The sequence below is a fragment of the Gopherus evgoodei genome, unplaced genomic scaffold, assembly GCF_007399415.2.
Source record: "Gopherus evgoodei ecotype Sinaloan lineage unplaced genomic scaffold, rGopEvg1_v1.p scaffold_45_arrow_ctg1, whole genome shotgun sequence".
NCBI classification, from domain to species: Eukaryota; Metazoa; Chordata; order Testudines; family Testudinidae; genus Gopherus; species Gopherus evgoodei.
The window spans coordinates 641,582-658,546 of record NW_022060066.1 but is presented as its reverse complement, the minus strand read 5'-3'; the positions used below and the strand labels follow the sequence as shown (position 1 = coordinate 658,546).

Here is a 16,965-nt window from a genome sequence, read left to right as displayed (position 1 = left end):
GGTTATTGACTCCGGGAAGGACCGATTCACTATTATTGCTAGTAGTCAGATCTGTGAGAGCTCATGTTTGGAGAAGGACAGATCCACCATCATTAGTAGCATGGAGAAATAAAGTATAGGAAATCCTTCCAGTGGAGAAAATGGCAGAGATCCCTAGCTCAGGGTCAAGTAGAATGCATAAGGAATTAATACCATGTTTGGCAGCTGAACATCACGAATAAAAACTTCATGTTAAGAGGCTCACCAGTGCAATTTTTCCCCATGTCACATACAGGAATTATGAATGAAAACATTTAATATGATGGGAAGTTCATGCAAGATAATTATTACAAAATGGAAAAAAAGCTCATACAAGATAAATTCCATCTTTATAATTTCCTCTGTGAGAAAAAGATTCTTCTCATCAGTTTCCTGATGGCTTTTTTCATCTCGGCATTTTTCAGAGTGTAGATCATTGCATTCATCATTGGGGTGATTAGGGTGAAAAAGACTGAGGCCAACTTGTCCATGGGGAATTTCCGGAAGGGCCGAGCGTAGATGAAGGTGGAAGGTATGAATTGTAAACACACAACTGTGATCTGGGTTCCACAGGTGGACAGAGCTTTGCGCTTCCCATCTGTGACGTGTTTCTTTATCTTGACTAAGATTATGGTGTATGAAATGAGCAGGTTGATGAACATTACTATGATGAGCATCCCACTTTTGGAGACCAGCAGCAACTCAACAGCAAGTAGGTGTCAGTGCAGGCCAGTTTGATGACTTGTGGGACATCACAGTAGAAATTATCCAGGATGTTTGGACCACAAAATGGCAACTGGAGGACCAGTGCGATCTGAACAATTGAGTGAGCCAATCCACCCATCCATGCCCCTGCCATCAGGCCCACACACGCACCCTGGTTTATGATATTCAAGTAACGCAATGGTTTATAGATAGCTACATACCAATCAACTGCCATCAACACAAGAACAAAAATTGCAGCACCAGCGAAGAAGTGGAAGAAGAATATCTGGAGGATGCACTCATTGAATGAGATGACTCTGTGCTGGGAGAGGAGACCCAACAGCAATTTGGGAGCAGTGACTGATGAGTCACTGACACCTAGGAAAGCCAAGTTGGCCAGCAGGAAGTACATGGAGGTGTGCAGCTGGTGCTCAGTTATCACTGTGATGATGATGGTAACGTTTCCCACCCAGGTTGTAAGGTACGCTATGAAGAAGATGATGAAGAGGCATTGTTGAATCTCAGGACTCTGGGTGAGTCCCAAAAGGACAAATTCTGTAACTGTGGAGCTGAGGTTCTGCTGTTCCATTTACTAGCCTCAAAACGTGCCTACAGAGGCAACTGTAATGATTAATATGAAGAAGTTCTTATTACTCCCTCCTTAAATTACTAATGTTAAGTAAGTGTTAACTCCTCTCAACTGAATTTGGTTGAGGAATTTTCTTAGCTCACTAAATTCAGTCAGCCTCAATGGAGGGCAACCCTGCTTCAGCAGACCCTAGGAGCTACACCAGCAGTTATCCTCAGTTCTGAGGTAATTGGGAGTGAAGGAGAGCAACCTGCAATTCAAGCTCATGTCTAACTGCTGTCTCCGTTTACCTGCCTGCAGTTCTGATGCTGCACATCTCCTGAGGCCTAGAGGGTCAGGGTTGAGTTGAATGTGGGTTTCAGAGAGTGCTTTTAAGTTGGACTTCTCAGAGTCCAATGGTTCTCAAAATGCAGATCACAAAGAAGTGTCAGGAGATCACGATGACCAAAATGCCCTTCCTATATTCACAAGCGGCAGGGAAGTCCCAAGTAGCTCCTGGTCTAGACTGAAGAGGAATTGGCTTGAAAATGTTGAGAACCACTGATTTATGGGATTCACATACCCAACCTGTGGCCTTGATATGAGAGGTACTGAGCATCTGTAGCCCACATTAACAAAACAATGGTAGTTGTCCCCTTCTAGAGGCTACAAGAAGAGAAGGAATTAAATCTTATTCTCTTTAGCAGAAATTGCATGCGTTCCCCACATCTGAAATAAATATAGTTACTGTAATGAGATGTCCATGGATTTTGGTGCTTAATTTTAAATATCTCTATTTAAAAGCTGTGAACACTAAAATATTTCCATGAATGAATCGAGATATAAATATTGAACACTACTGTGGGGTTATGGATGCTCAACTCCCATTAACATTTTCAAAAATCTGTAGAAGTAGTTGGCAAAAAAATGTTCCCAATAATGTTCCCAAGAAATTGTCAGTATTTCTAATTTTTCGTGGTTAAATTTCTAAAGCAAGAAAATGAAAATGTTCACATCATTGGTAATCAAATCCCATTTTTCATTTAATTTGTAAATAAGGATTTGTTTTTATTTAATTTCAGATTGAAATTTAACTTTTAACTTTAATTCTTTTTTATTGGTGGGGAGTCAAACATATTTGAAATCTGTTGTTATGAAGAATACTATCAGTCACTCACACTCACTCATGCCCGTCACCCCAACCGGGGTATGGGCCGCCAACAACAGATCTCCAGAGTCCTCTATCCTGGGCTATTCGTTCTAACTGATTCCAGGTATAGTCCATTTTTTTGCTATCAGCCTGAAGGTCACGTCGCCAGGTGTACCTGGCTCTTTATATCTAAAGACCTCAAAGTACTTTACAAAGGAGGTTGGTATCATTATACCCTTTCAACAAATGCAGAACCGAGGCACAGGCAGGTGAAGTGAGTTGTACAAGGTCCCCCAGACAGACATTGAAAAAGCCAGGAAAAGAACAGAGACCTCTGCAGTCCTGGTTCCATGCTCACTCCACTAGGCCATGATACTTTCAGTCTCTCACCATTCCCCCATTGTATCTCTTTTTTTCATTACTTCAAGATTTTCCTCTCCAAACATTGGGTTTTGAGGAAAGAGTATATTTCTACAGGAAATAGATTTTGCCAAAGAATGTCAGCCAGCCTGAAATGTCTCCTCCTTTATGGATAGGGCCATGTTACTATGTGAACATAGGAACGGCCACACTGGATCAGACAAAAAGTCCATTTAGCCCAGTGTCCTGTCTTCTGACAGTGGCCAATGCCAGGTGCCCCAGAGGGAATGAACAGAAGAAGTAATCATCAAGTGATCCACATGTGCTGTAGGTGTGATGACTCTGTGAGTAAAATACTGGCCTCAGACTTTGGAGATTTGAGTTAAGGTTTTGCCCTGCCATGGATACCTTCTGGGACTCTGGGTAACTCACATCTGCACTCGGTCTATGATTTTCAAGGAGTAAGAGAGTTAGGCACAGGGAATCTCATTCAGGTTTTATCCACAGATCAGGGCACTTCCCTGGGTTTTTTCCAGTTTTCACACCCTGATCCAAAGATAAAACCTTTCAGATCAGAGCAGCACTGACCCCGCCATAGGAAACGCCTGGTCAGACAGAGCTAGTCATATAATTTTGGGTGATAAAGGATCGATGGATTGTTCTCCTTCTAATTCACTTAGGTTCCTCTAAGATCCAAGCCAGTATATGAGCTCACCAGTACCCACTTCCTCTCTGCAGTAACAATGCCTAATGCTAGTACCACACTGTAGATCTTATACAACACGAATCATTACCTCACTCAACCTCTGTGCTGTTGATCTCAGAACAGACCTCCTCCAAACAATTGAGGATGATCTGGAGAAGTCACATCTCACAGCTGAACCTTGCTCTTCTTACTGGCTGGAGCAGGGAACCTGGTTCCAAACAGGAGAGAGTGGTGGAAATCTACCCCTTATATCCCATCTGAGCCATGCACCAAGACTGGTGCTAGAATCAAAGACTCCCTGAAATCCCCCTGAGCTTTTTACTGAGCCAGATCAAGAGAGTTGCTGCTTCGGAGATTTGAGAATTCAAACTCAAGTGAAATGATTAATAAGTTCCTGGAGTTTTTCATTTTGGTTATGTTTCTTTTTAGCCACTCAAACTGAACAAGTTTTGGAAATTGACAAAATGGATTGAGCCTGAGACAAAGAGGCTCTATGGAGCACAGTGGCTGCTTATGTTGACCGAGCTGTCAAAGTCTTTTCACTTCAATTTGGTTCCCACCAACATAAGTGCCCTGCCACACTGATTTAACAACACCACCTCCCTGAGTGTCATAGAGTCATGGGCAATGTAATTGATGCATTGTAGACACTGAAACATCAACTGTTATTGGTGTCCTGGAGTTGTCCCACAACGCCCACCACTGACCATTCTAGTCACCATTGTGAATTCAGCTGCCCAGGGTTCAGGTGGACAGGAAGCCCCTACTCCCCTTTAAAGCCCTGGAAATTTTTGAAATTATTTTTTGCCTGATAAGGAGAGCCCACCTAGCAGCTCTCCTTTGTTCTGTATAACTGCCCTGTTGACTATACCAGCTACATGTTCCAAACGCATTCCTGCCTGTAGTATGCAGAAGATATTGGATTTCTTGGGCCTGTGGGGAGAAAAGGCTGTGTAAACACAACTCGGATTCAGACATAGAAATGTGAACATCTACAAAGCCTCCCTCAGTCAGGAGCGGCGCCAGGGTGTCTGGTGCCCTAGGCAGAATTCAGGGGAAGGCATTTTGTGCGCTCCCCACAGGGTGCGAGGGAGCTTCCGGTTCCACTCTCATTGCGCCGCCGAACAAGGACCCTCTGCCAAAATGCCACAGGCGACAGAGGCAGTCATTTAGCTGCTCAATTGCCTGCCACTGTTTTCCGCGGCACTTTGGCAGAAGGTCCTTCTTCGGCGGCACAACCGAAGCGGAACCGGAAGCTCCCGTACACCCTGTGGGGAGCTCACAAAATGCTGCCCCCTGAATCCTGCCACCCTAGGGACCACCCAGGGTCGCCTAATGGAAGAGTCAGCCCTGCCTCAGTCATCTAACTCTGGGTTGAGCTCTTTTATAACCCTTGTATCTGGCTGTTCAAATTCAGCAGACAGCCACGCCACCTCCACCCCAATGGAAACTTCTCCCCCTTCTCTTCACAGATGTTATGAAGGACACAGGAGGCAGCTATAACCAGTGGGATATTTTTCTCACTGAGTTCCAATCTTGTAAAGTATCAGAGGGGTAGCCATATTAGTCTGGATCTGTAAAAAGCAACAGAGTCCTGTGACACCTTATAGACTAACAGATGTATTGGAGCATAAGTTTTCATGGGTGAAGTGGGTATTCACCCATGAAAGCTTATGCTCCAATACATCTGTTTGTCTATAAGGTGCCACAGGACTATTTGTCACTTTTTACCAATCTTGTAAGTAAATAACATCAGTGTCCCTTCAGATGACCAAGGGCCCATTCATCTTTCATTCTATGTCTGTAGCTGAAGCAGTTCTTGGTGCTGTTAAGGTGGCTGGTGTATGGCTTCATGAGCCATGGAAGCAAGGGGTTGCCCAGGATGACTATTGGCATTTCAACATTCCCCATGGCAATCAGTTGCTCAGGTTAGAAAGTCTCTGCTTGCACCTTTTTGAACGGGCCTGTGTTCTTAAATATGTGAGCATCATGCACCTTCTCTGACTAGCCAACACTGATGTTGGTGAAGCATCCCTGATGACCCATCAGCACTTGCATAGACATAGAAAAGTAACCCTTTCTGTTGATGTACTCTGTGGCAGGGTCGTCTGATGCTAAAATAGGGACACATGTGCCATCTATGGACCCACAGCAGTTTGGGAATTTCTGCAAATTCATCTACTATGTCTTGCACATTGCCTAGAGTCACAGTCCTGCATAGCATGAGTCAATTAATGGCCCTGTACAGTTGCATGACAGCGGACCCTGAAATCGATTTTCTGACTCCAAAATGATTCCTGATTGACTTGTGTTGCATGTTTCCACAGTGCAATCACCATTCACTTCTCCGGTCAGTACGGCTTCATTTTGGTATCCTTGTGCTGAAGGGCTGAGGCGAGTTTGGTACACAGATGTGGAATATGGTCTTGCATATCCAAAAGCTCTGCAGCCACTGCTCATCTTCACAAACCTGCCTGACATTGATCCCACCAGTCAATGCTTGTTTCTCAAGCCCAGAAGCACTGCTCTACAATCTCCAGCTGCTCCGTGAACTCCAACAGCAACCTTGAATTGTTTCTTTCTAAGTCCCACAGCAAGCTAGCCCCTAAGGAATCATTATGTTCTCCATGGGTCATCTGGCAGCTCCACAAATACTGAAGGATCAGGTGCCCTGAACTCGCGATCCTCATAACAATAGTGCAGATCTGTGCAGTCTCCATGCTTCTGTCAGAGATGGTGGACAGTGAGGAAGAATATGCGCATTTATGGGACTTTGAAAAGAAGGTGTAAAATATTATGGGCTGCAGATGAAATTATGGGACGGAGAACATTGCATTATGGGAAGCTGACACTATGCTCCCAGTCATCCCGCAAAACTTGTTTCAGCTTCACCAGGCACTGCCAGAACTTCCCAAAAGATCCTGTGCTGGAAGGCAATGAGTTGCATGCTGGGATACCTACCCACGATGTACTGCTCTCTGAATTATTACAAGTGCTTCTGGTGAGGATGCGCACCACTGACACAAGAGTGTAGTGTGCACATGCACAAGTGATTTAATAGCTGTGGTGGTTGTGTGCCTATGTAACTTACATTGACATAAATGTATAGTGTAGTCATAGCCTTAGAAACATTGTCCTTTAGACAGCAAGGCTAGAAGAAGGATGAAAGGAAAGGACTCCTCTGCACACCCATCTGCAGCACTGGGGGCTCTGAGAGGTATGACAGGGCCAGTTCATCTGAATAGGATGGTATCTACTGAATGAGAACACCCTGTGGAGATGATACAGCCTGGGACAGCAGCTTTAAGATGTGGAAACAGCTCCATTCATCTCAGTGGCTGTTCGCCGCCGCCTCCTGAGTGTTTCAGAGTCTCTGATAGGTAGGAAGTTTCCCTGTTCTCAGCTCCCCACCCAAAAGGACAGGACCTCTCCAGATCCTGGCCACATAGGGAATAGGGAGAGGGCCTCAGCCCACCTTAGAGGGGCAAGAACCTCCCCTCCCAGGTATGGACACAGACCCAGGAAGGGAGAATGCTGGACTGATGGTTGCCCTGGCTGCTATTCTCACCTAGTCCTCCTGACACTCACCTCCTCCTCCCCCTGCCCAGTGTCACACTCCTCCATTCTCCAAATCCCCATGCCTCCTTCACGAGACCTCCCAATCTCTCTCCTATCTTTCGTCTCCATTTAGATTCATAGATTATAGGGTCAGAAGGGACATTTGTCGCCCTCCTCATAAACCCCACCCCTCACTGTAGTCCAAACCTCTTTCTGCTAGTTCCCCCACTCCTCTGTCCTCCAATTACCATTCCCCTTCCAGAAAAGAATTGCATGTCTATTTTTTTACATCCAAAGAATGTGATTACAGTCCCCAAAATGAAACAGCCACCCAGAACTCAAAAATTCACAGCCAGCAATCTCAGTGAGGTCTGTGATTCCTCCAGTCATTAGTAACTCTCAGTTTAACAGTACGAGGCAGCAGAACAAAACCATTTTGGGTGGGGTGTAACTTGTCAACCCCACGGTCACATGACCCAAATCTGGAACATTAACAGGACCTTGTGCCTCAATGACACACTGAATTTCAGATCAAACCATCTAACCATTTGAATTTTCGGAGCACTTAAAAGAGTTGCGGTTTAAAATATTTCAAATGGGCCTCATGGAAACCATCTATCTGTGTTTCTGTATTGGCGTCTACACACTGTAAAAGAGAATAACTTCTTAAACACGAATCTCAGTTTGGGTTCCTTAAAGATTTAGTAGGTGCCATGCGTTATCCCATGTTAAAAGTTGGCAGACAGAGACCATTTTGACCTTCAACACATCAAAAATTTGATCCCCAGGTATGTGAAAAAATAAATAAATAAAATAAAATAAGGCCATTTTCTTAGGACTTATATATCCAGTACCTCTGGCTCAACTGACCCCAAATTTGGGTTGCTAACTTACCTTGCACTGTCCAGAGGAACACCATATTTAGTAAGAATGTAACTAAACTGCTGCCCCACTACAGCATTTTGTTAATGGCTGGGTACACATATCTCAGATTTCTGTCTATTAACCATGATCTTGGAATCTTCCATGAGGTTTAATATGGGCTAGTGCTGTTAAGAAATAAGAATCACAGATGAAAAGATAGACAACATTAGGCATTACAGGAAAGATATTTAGCTCATGTAAATTACCATGACTCCATAGCACTAAACTAATTCATCCCATCTTTGGAAATGGCAAAATTGACTATATGGGGTTATGTCTGGTTTACAGCAGCTGGGAATCTGGCCCCATTGATTTCAGTGGAACTGCAACAATTTACAAAAGGGAGAGAACTGACCCATTTAATCCAGTGGAACTATGGATGTTTTATACCAGCTGGAGGTATGGACCCATTGACTCCAATGGAGCTACACTGGTTAACACACAGCTTCTGGTCCTTTATAGATATTCAATCTCTCTGAGATAACTACAACCCATATGAATTAAATGTTTTTAAAATGTCATGAACCATTGCACCTGCAGCCTAATGGTGTTTTGTTTTAGTGTTATCTGAGTAAAGGGAAAAATAGTAATTGCTGAGAAAGAAAGAAAGAAAGAAAGAAAGAAAGAAAGAAAGAAAGAAAGAAAGAAAGAAAGAAAGAAAGAAAGAAAGATCGGGCCATTCATCCCAGTAGCAGTTGAAAATCAGATACAAAAAATCTCTGCAACACTGAATTCCTCCAACTTTCTGACTCAGTGGGACTGAATCACTGCACAGCCATTAACAGTTCCACTCTCGTAATTAATCCCATGTACAAAAAGCCATGGAAGGACAGATGAGTTAAAAACTTTTGACTCATCTTTGGTTCAGAATGACAGGCAAAGTTTATGGATCTGAAACTGTGTAACAGACTGGATCCCAAGCAGGTGTAAATCAGCCACAGCTCCATGGAAGACAATGGGACAGATCCCCAGGTCATTTAAATCATTGTAGTTCCACTGAAATCCAAAAACTGGATCCTGAGTTGGCATAAATAGCCCTAGCTACTCTGGAATCAGTTGAACTGTATCAGTTTACACAAGCTCGAGATCTGTCCCTTAGTTTTCAGTCTTTGACTCTGGTTACCTCTTATAGTGTGTCTGCACTGCAATTAAAAATCTGCCACTGGCAAACGCCAGCTGATTTGAGCTCACTGGGCTCAGGCTAACAAGTTTTTAATTGCAGTGTAGGTGCCTGGGCTTGGGCAGGAGCCTGGGCTCCACGACGCTGTGAGGTGGGGCAGACAGGCCTATTACTTGTCCTAACAATCTCATTTTGTCATAATGATATATTTCTGGATAGATAGATAGATAGATATATAGATAGATAGATAGATAGATAGATTCTCTCTTTGAAACTCTTCCAGGAGTCTGCTGCATTACCTGGGAGTTTCAACTATTTGGGGGCTTTTAGATGCTCCATCTCCATGATTACTCCTTTATTCCTTCACCACAGTCCTCTTTTCTCTGTCCTCTCTTCTACCTCACTCTGGTACCATGTGTTGTGAATTCATCAGGAGGAGGAACATTCTGAAGTCTACAGTGTAACACATTATTAGAACTAAAACATGTTCCAAAAGCTAAAGGAGAGCCTAGAGCTCCAAGTTGTGTGTCTGGCAAAGGTGACACTAGAATGCTAGCCTCAGTTCAGTGCTCTGCTCTTAAAGACACAGAACATACTCCTAAAACATACTAACCCTGGGCATCCACTTCCCCATCATACTCTACCGTCTACCCTTAAAGGACTGTGTGCAGCCCTGTACCTTTAACACCATGTTCTTAGTAACCCCTATGAAGCCCTGTCCTGTCACACTCTGTGAAGTATCATTACTTCACAATGTGCTCTCAGTTACTCCTGTGCATGCCTGTTGACTTCAGAGCTTTGGCACTGATGTCCCTGGTGAGAACTTTGTTTGTGATGTTGCTGATGATATTCCAGCCAGGAATAATATCTGTGCCCACCAGAGAGAAGACCTTCACTGAACCATAGTTTTTTAGCCCGGCCGAGGACCTGGCCAATTGACTACACTGGAATGATGTTGATTTACACCAGCTGGGGATCAGTCTCATTGATCACAGTTTAGCTATGCTAATTTACATTAGCTCATTGATCTATGGCATCTGAGAATCTGATTCTTTATCATCAGCAGAGTGATTCCAATCTACAGCAGTGGTAGAGCTGTCCCATTAGTGTCAACAGAGCTGCACAAATTTACTCCAGCAGAATACCTGGCCCTATGGAATATAATGGAGCTACACTGATTTATACTTACTGGGGAACTGGCTCATTGACTCCAATGGAGCTGTGCTAATTAACACCAACTTTCCTATGAGTTTCAAGGAAGCTACACTGATTTATGTTGTCAAGCATCACTAGTGTGGTGCTCTGCTCCATCTAATGTTGATATCAGTCAGCTGCACGTGTGTGTTCCCCCTGTGTGCTTCCCCGGCTCTTCAGATCGCTGGCACACCAGATTCTGAGAGAAACCCCAGCGATCACAGAATTTGCTAAGGTACAAAGGCACCCGGCCAGGTTTATTGCTAAATAAAACAGTCTCTAGCTCCCTGGATCAGATGTCTACAATTCTGCTAATACATATGTGCTCCCTGATAACTGACTGGCTTAGTTAATGGTGGGATTTACCAGTGCCCTCCTTGGCCAGACAAAGACAACACCTCAGGGATGCATTCTTATACATAGATACAAAAAAGTGTCCTGATGTATTGAGGTACAACCCCTCTATGTAGCAAGGTGCCGCCTCTCACCTTGTACATGTTCGTTTGACTAAAACAACCTCATTCATCATCAAAAAGAATAAGGAGTACTTGTGGCACCTTAGAGATTCACAAATTTATTTGAGCATAAGCTTTCTTCAATGGATGCATGTAGTGGAAAATACAGTAGTAAGATATATATATACACACATAGAACATGAAAAAAGGGGCGGATCCGTGGCGCCATCCACCTCTCCTTCCCCCCCCACCCCCCCGCACACACACACAATGTAGTTTCTGAGGGCGGAGGATGAAAGAACCCCACACAGCAAACCCTGGAATTGACCGAAAAGAGGGGAAAACACTCCCCTGTAGTCCCACCCTCCCCCAGTAGAGGATGCAGAGCGGCAAACCTGGCAGTTGGAGAAGGGTGGGAACATTCTTCCATCAACCTAGCTACCATTACTAAGGGAGGTGGAGTTACAACAGTGACAGACGAACCCCTTCCATTGCTGTGGTATCTCCTAAGTAAAGCCTACACAATACATTATGGCAGCATAGCTGAGCTCTTACCTTTGTGCTCCCTTGAGACAAAACTCCCCCAAATGCAGATGGCCACCACAATGCATCACTTAAGAGCCAAATCCAATGCTCAACAGGTGTCTTTCTATTGACTTTAGTGAGTACTGGGTCAGACCCTAAAGGCCAGTTTTTCAAAAGTATTTAGGTGTCTACAGTTGGAGGATATGTACCTAATGGGATTTACAAAGATTCCTAAGGAGGCTAGACACCACATTATTTCAATAAAATGAGAGCTAGGTGCTAGGCACTGTTGAAAATCCATCTAGGCACCTATGTGATCATTAGACACCTACATACCTTTAAAAATTAGGGCCATTAGGCACTTATAATGCAGATAGGCAATTAATGGGATTTTTCATAATCATTCAGGTGACTAAATCCCACCTCACTAAAAACCTTTTTGTATATTTGAATGCATTTCAAAATCTGGTTCTAGATCTGGTTAGGTGCTTTGAAAATCCTACAAGGTGCAACCTGGGAACTGACTTTCCATTTGATTGTTCAAATCCCTTAGCTAGCTTTGAAAATATTCAATTTGACCCTTATAACCATATATTACTTGAACAAGTTTATTAGAACATCAGGCTCTCTGCCTTCAGGTTCAAAGGAAAGGAAAAATAATTTGGTTTAATTTAAGTTGTTGGATGGGTGTGAGAGCGCTGGGTGGTGGTAGTGGCTAGTGATATACTGGAGGTCCGCCTAGATGATTTGATGGTCCCTTCTGGCCTTAAATGCTATGCTGCTTGCTTATGTTGCTAATTTGTTTTTTAGACCATCAAATAGTTTGTTTTTGTCCTGAAGAGACAAACAATAAATAATTGTACTTGATCAAGTTACTTTTTATTTACAGAACATTTCAACTGCCTTTGAGTGATAATTTTTTTTCCTTACAGAGAGAAATACTTGAATTATTTTATTGTCAATTACAAACAAACAAACATTTTTCTTTCTTTCTTTCTTTCTTTCTTTCTTTCTTTCTTTCTTTCTTTCTTTCTTTCTTTCTTTCTTTCTTTCTTTCTTTTACATTATTGCGCCATAGCCATACATGGAAATTTATAGTAAAATTAACAGAATAAAATAGTTCTCTGGGCAGTTTATGATCTATAGCTCAATTAAACACAGAACAAAAAAAAATAAATATGGAAGACATGGGGAAGATGATATCACTTGAAGATATTTGGGCATGTCTACCAAATAACTGGAAGTTGAAGCTAGAAATAAATTGTATATTTTTAATTAACCATTGGAAAAAATTACTGAGGTATGTGGTGGATCCAATCAAGACTCTATGTTTTTCTTCTAAAAGTTATGCTCTAGAAATTATTTTGGGGAAGTTCTATGGCCTATGTTATACCGGAGGTCAGACTAGATTATCACTGTGGTTCTTTCTGGCCTTAGATTCTACGAATCTAGATAGACTCCAGACAAGATATATTATAAGTGTCAATGGGAGAAAATCCTATAAATGAGGTTACCCAATACTTTGCATTACAAGACCCTGTTTTTAATTCCTTATAACTTCCTAAAACTTTAACCATTTGGGCTGAATTTTTTCATGTTGGGTGTCTGCCTCAGTAGGAAATTTTCTTAAGAGTTCCACACAAAAAAAAAGGTTCAGTCATTTCCAAGAAAGAGATTATTGGAAAATATATTGGTTCCCCTGTGTTAACAAAGGGGAAGAATTCTCTTTTCGGACACTCTAGCTCTGGTAAGCACTGACACAGAAATTGAAATATAAGGCGGGGCAGGGGGCACCCTGGTGTCAGGGATGCACCTTTTGCTGGTTCCATGAAACAGCACCCAGGCTTGGCCAAGTTATGACCATTTGGAAGAATCTCGGTTTCCACATGCTCAATAGATGCTTCTTAGAATTCTGGGCTTAGAGCTCCTATCCTTCCCCGCAGAGTGTGCTCCAGCTCCAGGCTAAACTGGCAATGTTGGACTTCCCTGGAAATTGCTGATATCACACTAGATGATCAAAATGGTCCCTTATTATCTTAAAATCGATTAATCTATGATATACACCATAATCTTAGAATCTGATCTGCTAGTAAAAAATGCCATGGAAGTCAAGAGCCATCTCCCAGAGTTGTTGTGTGACCTGATCATGTTAGGCATTGAAAAATCTATCCGTGTCTTATATAGGAAGCCTGCGTAAGTGCTGAGCAATGTTATTTAAAATTAGGCCAGAGGGAACGCCAACCCAACCCAAAACCTGAAATGCTGCACCGGGCAGCCAGAGCAGGAAAAGGGGAAGCCTAAATGGACTTTTCTGTAGAGCTGGTTGGAATTATTCAGGTATTAAAATCTTGGTGAATATTGTTAAATTTCAACAAACCAAGGTGAATATTTTATGAAATGTTTCTTACGTTAATTTGTTTTGTTTTGTTTTGTTTTTTGCTTTGACATTTCAAATTTTGAAGATGTAAAATCAGGATACTACTTTGACTAATGATTCTCATTTGATTTTTCAAATATCTTTACATCTGGTCAAAAGGTTCTGACTATCAAAAGTTTGACAAAAGTTTATGTATTTCTTTGTTTATTTATTTCTTTCATTTTAAAAAAAAGTTTCTCTTCCCATTTTCCAAACAGATTTAGAACAGGTCAAAGTTTTTCAAATGTCAAAATTCCAATTAAAAAAAGTGAATGTCATCGGAAGAAATTCAACAAAATATTTATGAATTTCCCTCATTCCCCGTTTTAACTAACTCTATCATTCATTCTCTGATTTCTCCAGTTGTGTGAAAGATACTCTTTTCTATTGTTTTTCTAAAAGCTCCCTTCACCTCTTTGTTCCTCAGCGTGTATATTATGGGGTTCAACACTGGGGTCACAACTGTGTACATGAGGGAAATCATTTGATCACTCTCTGGGGTGGAGATAGACTTGGGCCTCAGGTAGGTGAAAAGAGCTGTTCCATAGAACAAAGTCACCACCATGAGGTGGGAGGAGCAGGTGGAGAAGGCTTTACGCCTTCCCTCTGCTGATGGCAGCTTGAGGATGGTGGAGATAATGCAGATATAGGACACGGTTATCAACAAAAAAGGGCCCATGATGAACAAAACTGACACTGTCAAGACCACAATTTTGTTTTTGGATGTGTCAGTTCATGCCATCTTTACCACCGGTGGGATGTCACAGAAGAAATGGTGGATGCGGTTGGAGCCACAGAAGGGCAGGCTGAAGATCCACGTGGTCTGAACTACTTCCACCGAGATGCCGATGGTCCATGAAGCAGCCACGAGCTGTGCGCATACCCGACCACTCATGATAGTTCTGTAGTGCAAGGGGTTGCATATGGCTATGTAGCGGTCGTACGCCATGGCTGCTAGGAGGCAGCATTCTGTGAGGCCCAGGATGGTGAAGACATACATCTGTGCCGCGCAGCCCACAATGGTGATGGTCTTTTGCTCCACGAGAAGGTGAGCGAGCAGCTGAGGGACCACACTGCTGGTGTAGCAAACTTCCAAGAAGGACAGGTTCAGTAGGAAGAAATACATGGGGGTATGAAGTGATGGGTTTAGCTTTATAAGGAGGATAATGAGCAGGTTCCCCATCAGAATGACCAGGTAGGAGAGCAGAAACACCAGAAACAGAAGGATTTGAAGTCTTGTAAAGTATGAAAACCCCACCAGGATGAACACATCAGAAATGGTCTGGTTCTCATCAGGCTCTCTCTCAGAATATGTCATCTGCAGGGGTGAGAAAGAGAAAGACACTGGAGCTGAATCTGAAGAATACCATACATGTGCATATGAATCATACAATTCATACTGGTTTCCTATGTGTTGGGATGCTTCAGACAAAAACCTGCTGCAGTTCTATATGTAACTGGGCCCAATAATCATTGTAAACTGGTGTAGCTGCATTGGTATGACTGTGACGCTGCTCCCCATATTTTTCATAGTAATAGTATAATATGATTATGTCATAATCCTAATGTATTTTATTTAAAATAGGTTATATTGGGTATCATTAGTAAGGTCATGATTTACTGAATATGATTAGCTTATCAGTATGCATGTATCATTGTTGTATCTAAAGTTAGCAACATTGACTATACATCTGTACTACAAAAGTGTTTGCACCTGGGGAATACCCACCAGACAGAAGGCAGTCAGTCTGGCTGGCTAGCTGGGAACAAGTCAAAGGACCATTAGGAAGAACAATAGATCTTTGAAGATGTTAATCTCCCACCTTCCTGAGAAGCTTTCCAGGGATGCTACAAACTGCCTCTTATTTATGGCTGCTTTGACACTATAGGGTCATGTGTTCAAGTCACATGGTACTGGTTTCCATGATAAAACACCAGTATTTTTCCACTGAGGGGTATGGGAATCACATTGAAAGACAAAGGGTTCTGCCATATGTAAATCTTATTAAAGGGTGGGGAAGGGAGATAATCTGGATTCATTCTTCACTGAATCCCCACCCAGGATGACTGCTGGAAACATCTAAGGAACAAAGATAAAGGGGGAGATAAGGACTGAGCCGAGGCTGAGAAGGTGTCTGACCTGTGAAAGAAATACTCGGAGTTTTAAACTGCACGCAAGAGCAGCTTGCTTTCAAGAACCTCTGCAATCTGCCTAAATCAACATTTAGGGTAAGAAATTACTACTTGAAACCAGCTTCTTTAGTATATTAAGCTTATATTGTGTTTTTGTTTTATTTGCTGGCTAATCACAGAATCGTAGAAGATTAGGATTGGAAGAGACCTCAGGAGGCCATCTAGTCCAACCCCCTGCTCAAAGCAGGACCAACATCAACTAGATCATCCCAGCCAGGGCTTTGTCAAGTCAAGCCTTAAAAACCTCTAAGGATGGAAATTCCATCACCTCCCTAGGTTAACTATTCCAGTGCTTCACCACCATCCTAGTGAAATAGTGTTTCCTAATATCCAACCTAGACCTCCCCCACTGCAACTTGAGACCATTGCTCCTCGTTCTGTCATCTGCCACCACTGAGAACAGACTAGCTCCATCCTCTTCGGAACCCCCCTTCAGGTAGTTGGCTGTTCCTGATCACCTTTCTCTCCTCCTAGTGCTTCCAAATGGATTCCTTTCGGGGCTGCACCATGATTTTTCCAGGGACTGCTGTGAGGCTGACCAGTCTGTAATTCTCAGGATTCTCGTTCTTCCCTGTTTTTAAAGATGGGCACTATATTTTCCAATTGTCCGGGACCTCCCCCCAATCTCCACAAGTTTTCAAAGATAATGGCCGATTGCTCTGCAGTCACATCAGCCAATTCCCTCAGCACCCTCAGATGAATTAGATCTGGACTCATGGACTTGTACATTTCTAGCTTTTTCTAAAATAGTGCTTTGATCTGTTTGCTATCCCTCATAATCATTTAAAATCTTTTGTAGTTAATAAACTTGATTATGATGTCTCTAAAACCAGTTTGTGGAATTCATAACTGGGGGGCAAAAAGTTGTGCATATCTTCCTCTGCATTAGGGAGGGGGTGAATTTCAATGAGCTTATGCTGTACAGTTCTCTGTGTTTTCTTTCAATTTTGGGTTTACACTTCAGTGTGCAGGGGGGGGAGTGTACTTGAGTGCTGGGCAATTCCCTGTCTGAAGCTTCCCATGCAGGTCTGATTTCAGTGTCTGTTTCGTTCCACACCTGGGTGGGGCCCCAC

At 42.8% G+C, this 16,965-nt stretch overlaps 2 pseudogenes; both read right to left on the bottom strand.

The window, feature by feature from the left end:
- Positions 1-368: 368 nt before the first annotated feature.
- LOC115642792 lies at positions 369-1,312 on the bottom strand (annotated as a pseudogene).
- A 12,730-nt stretch (positions 1,313-14,042) lies between these two features.
- On the bottom strand, positions 14,043-15,017 carry LOC115642745 (annotated as a pseudogene).
- Between the last annotated feature and the right edge of the window lie 1,948 nt (positions 15,018-16,965).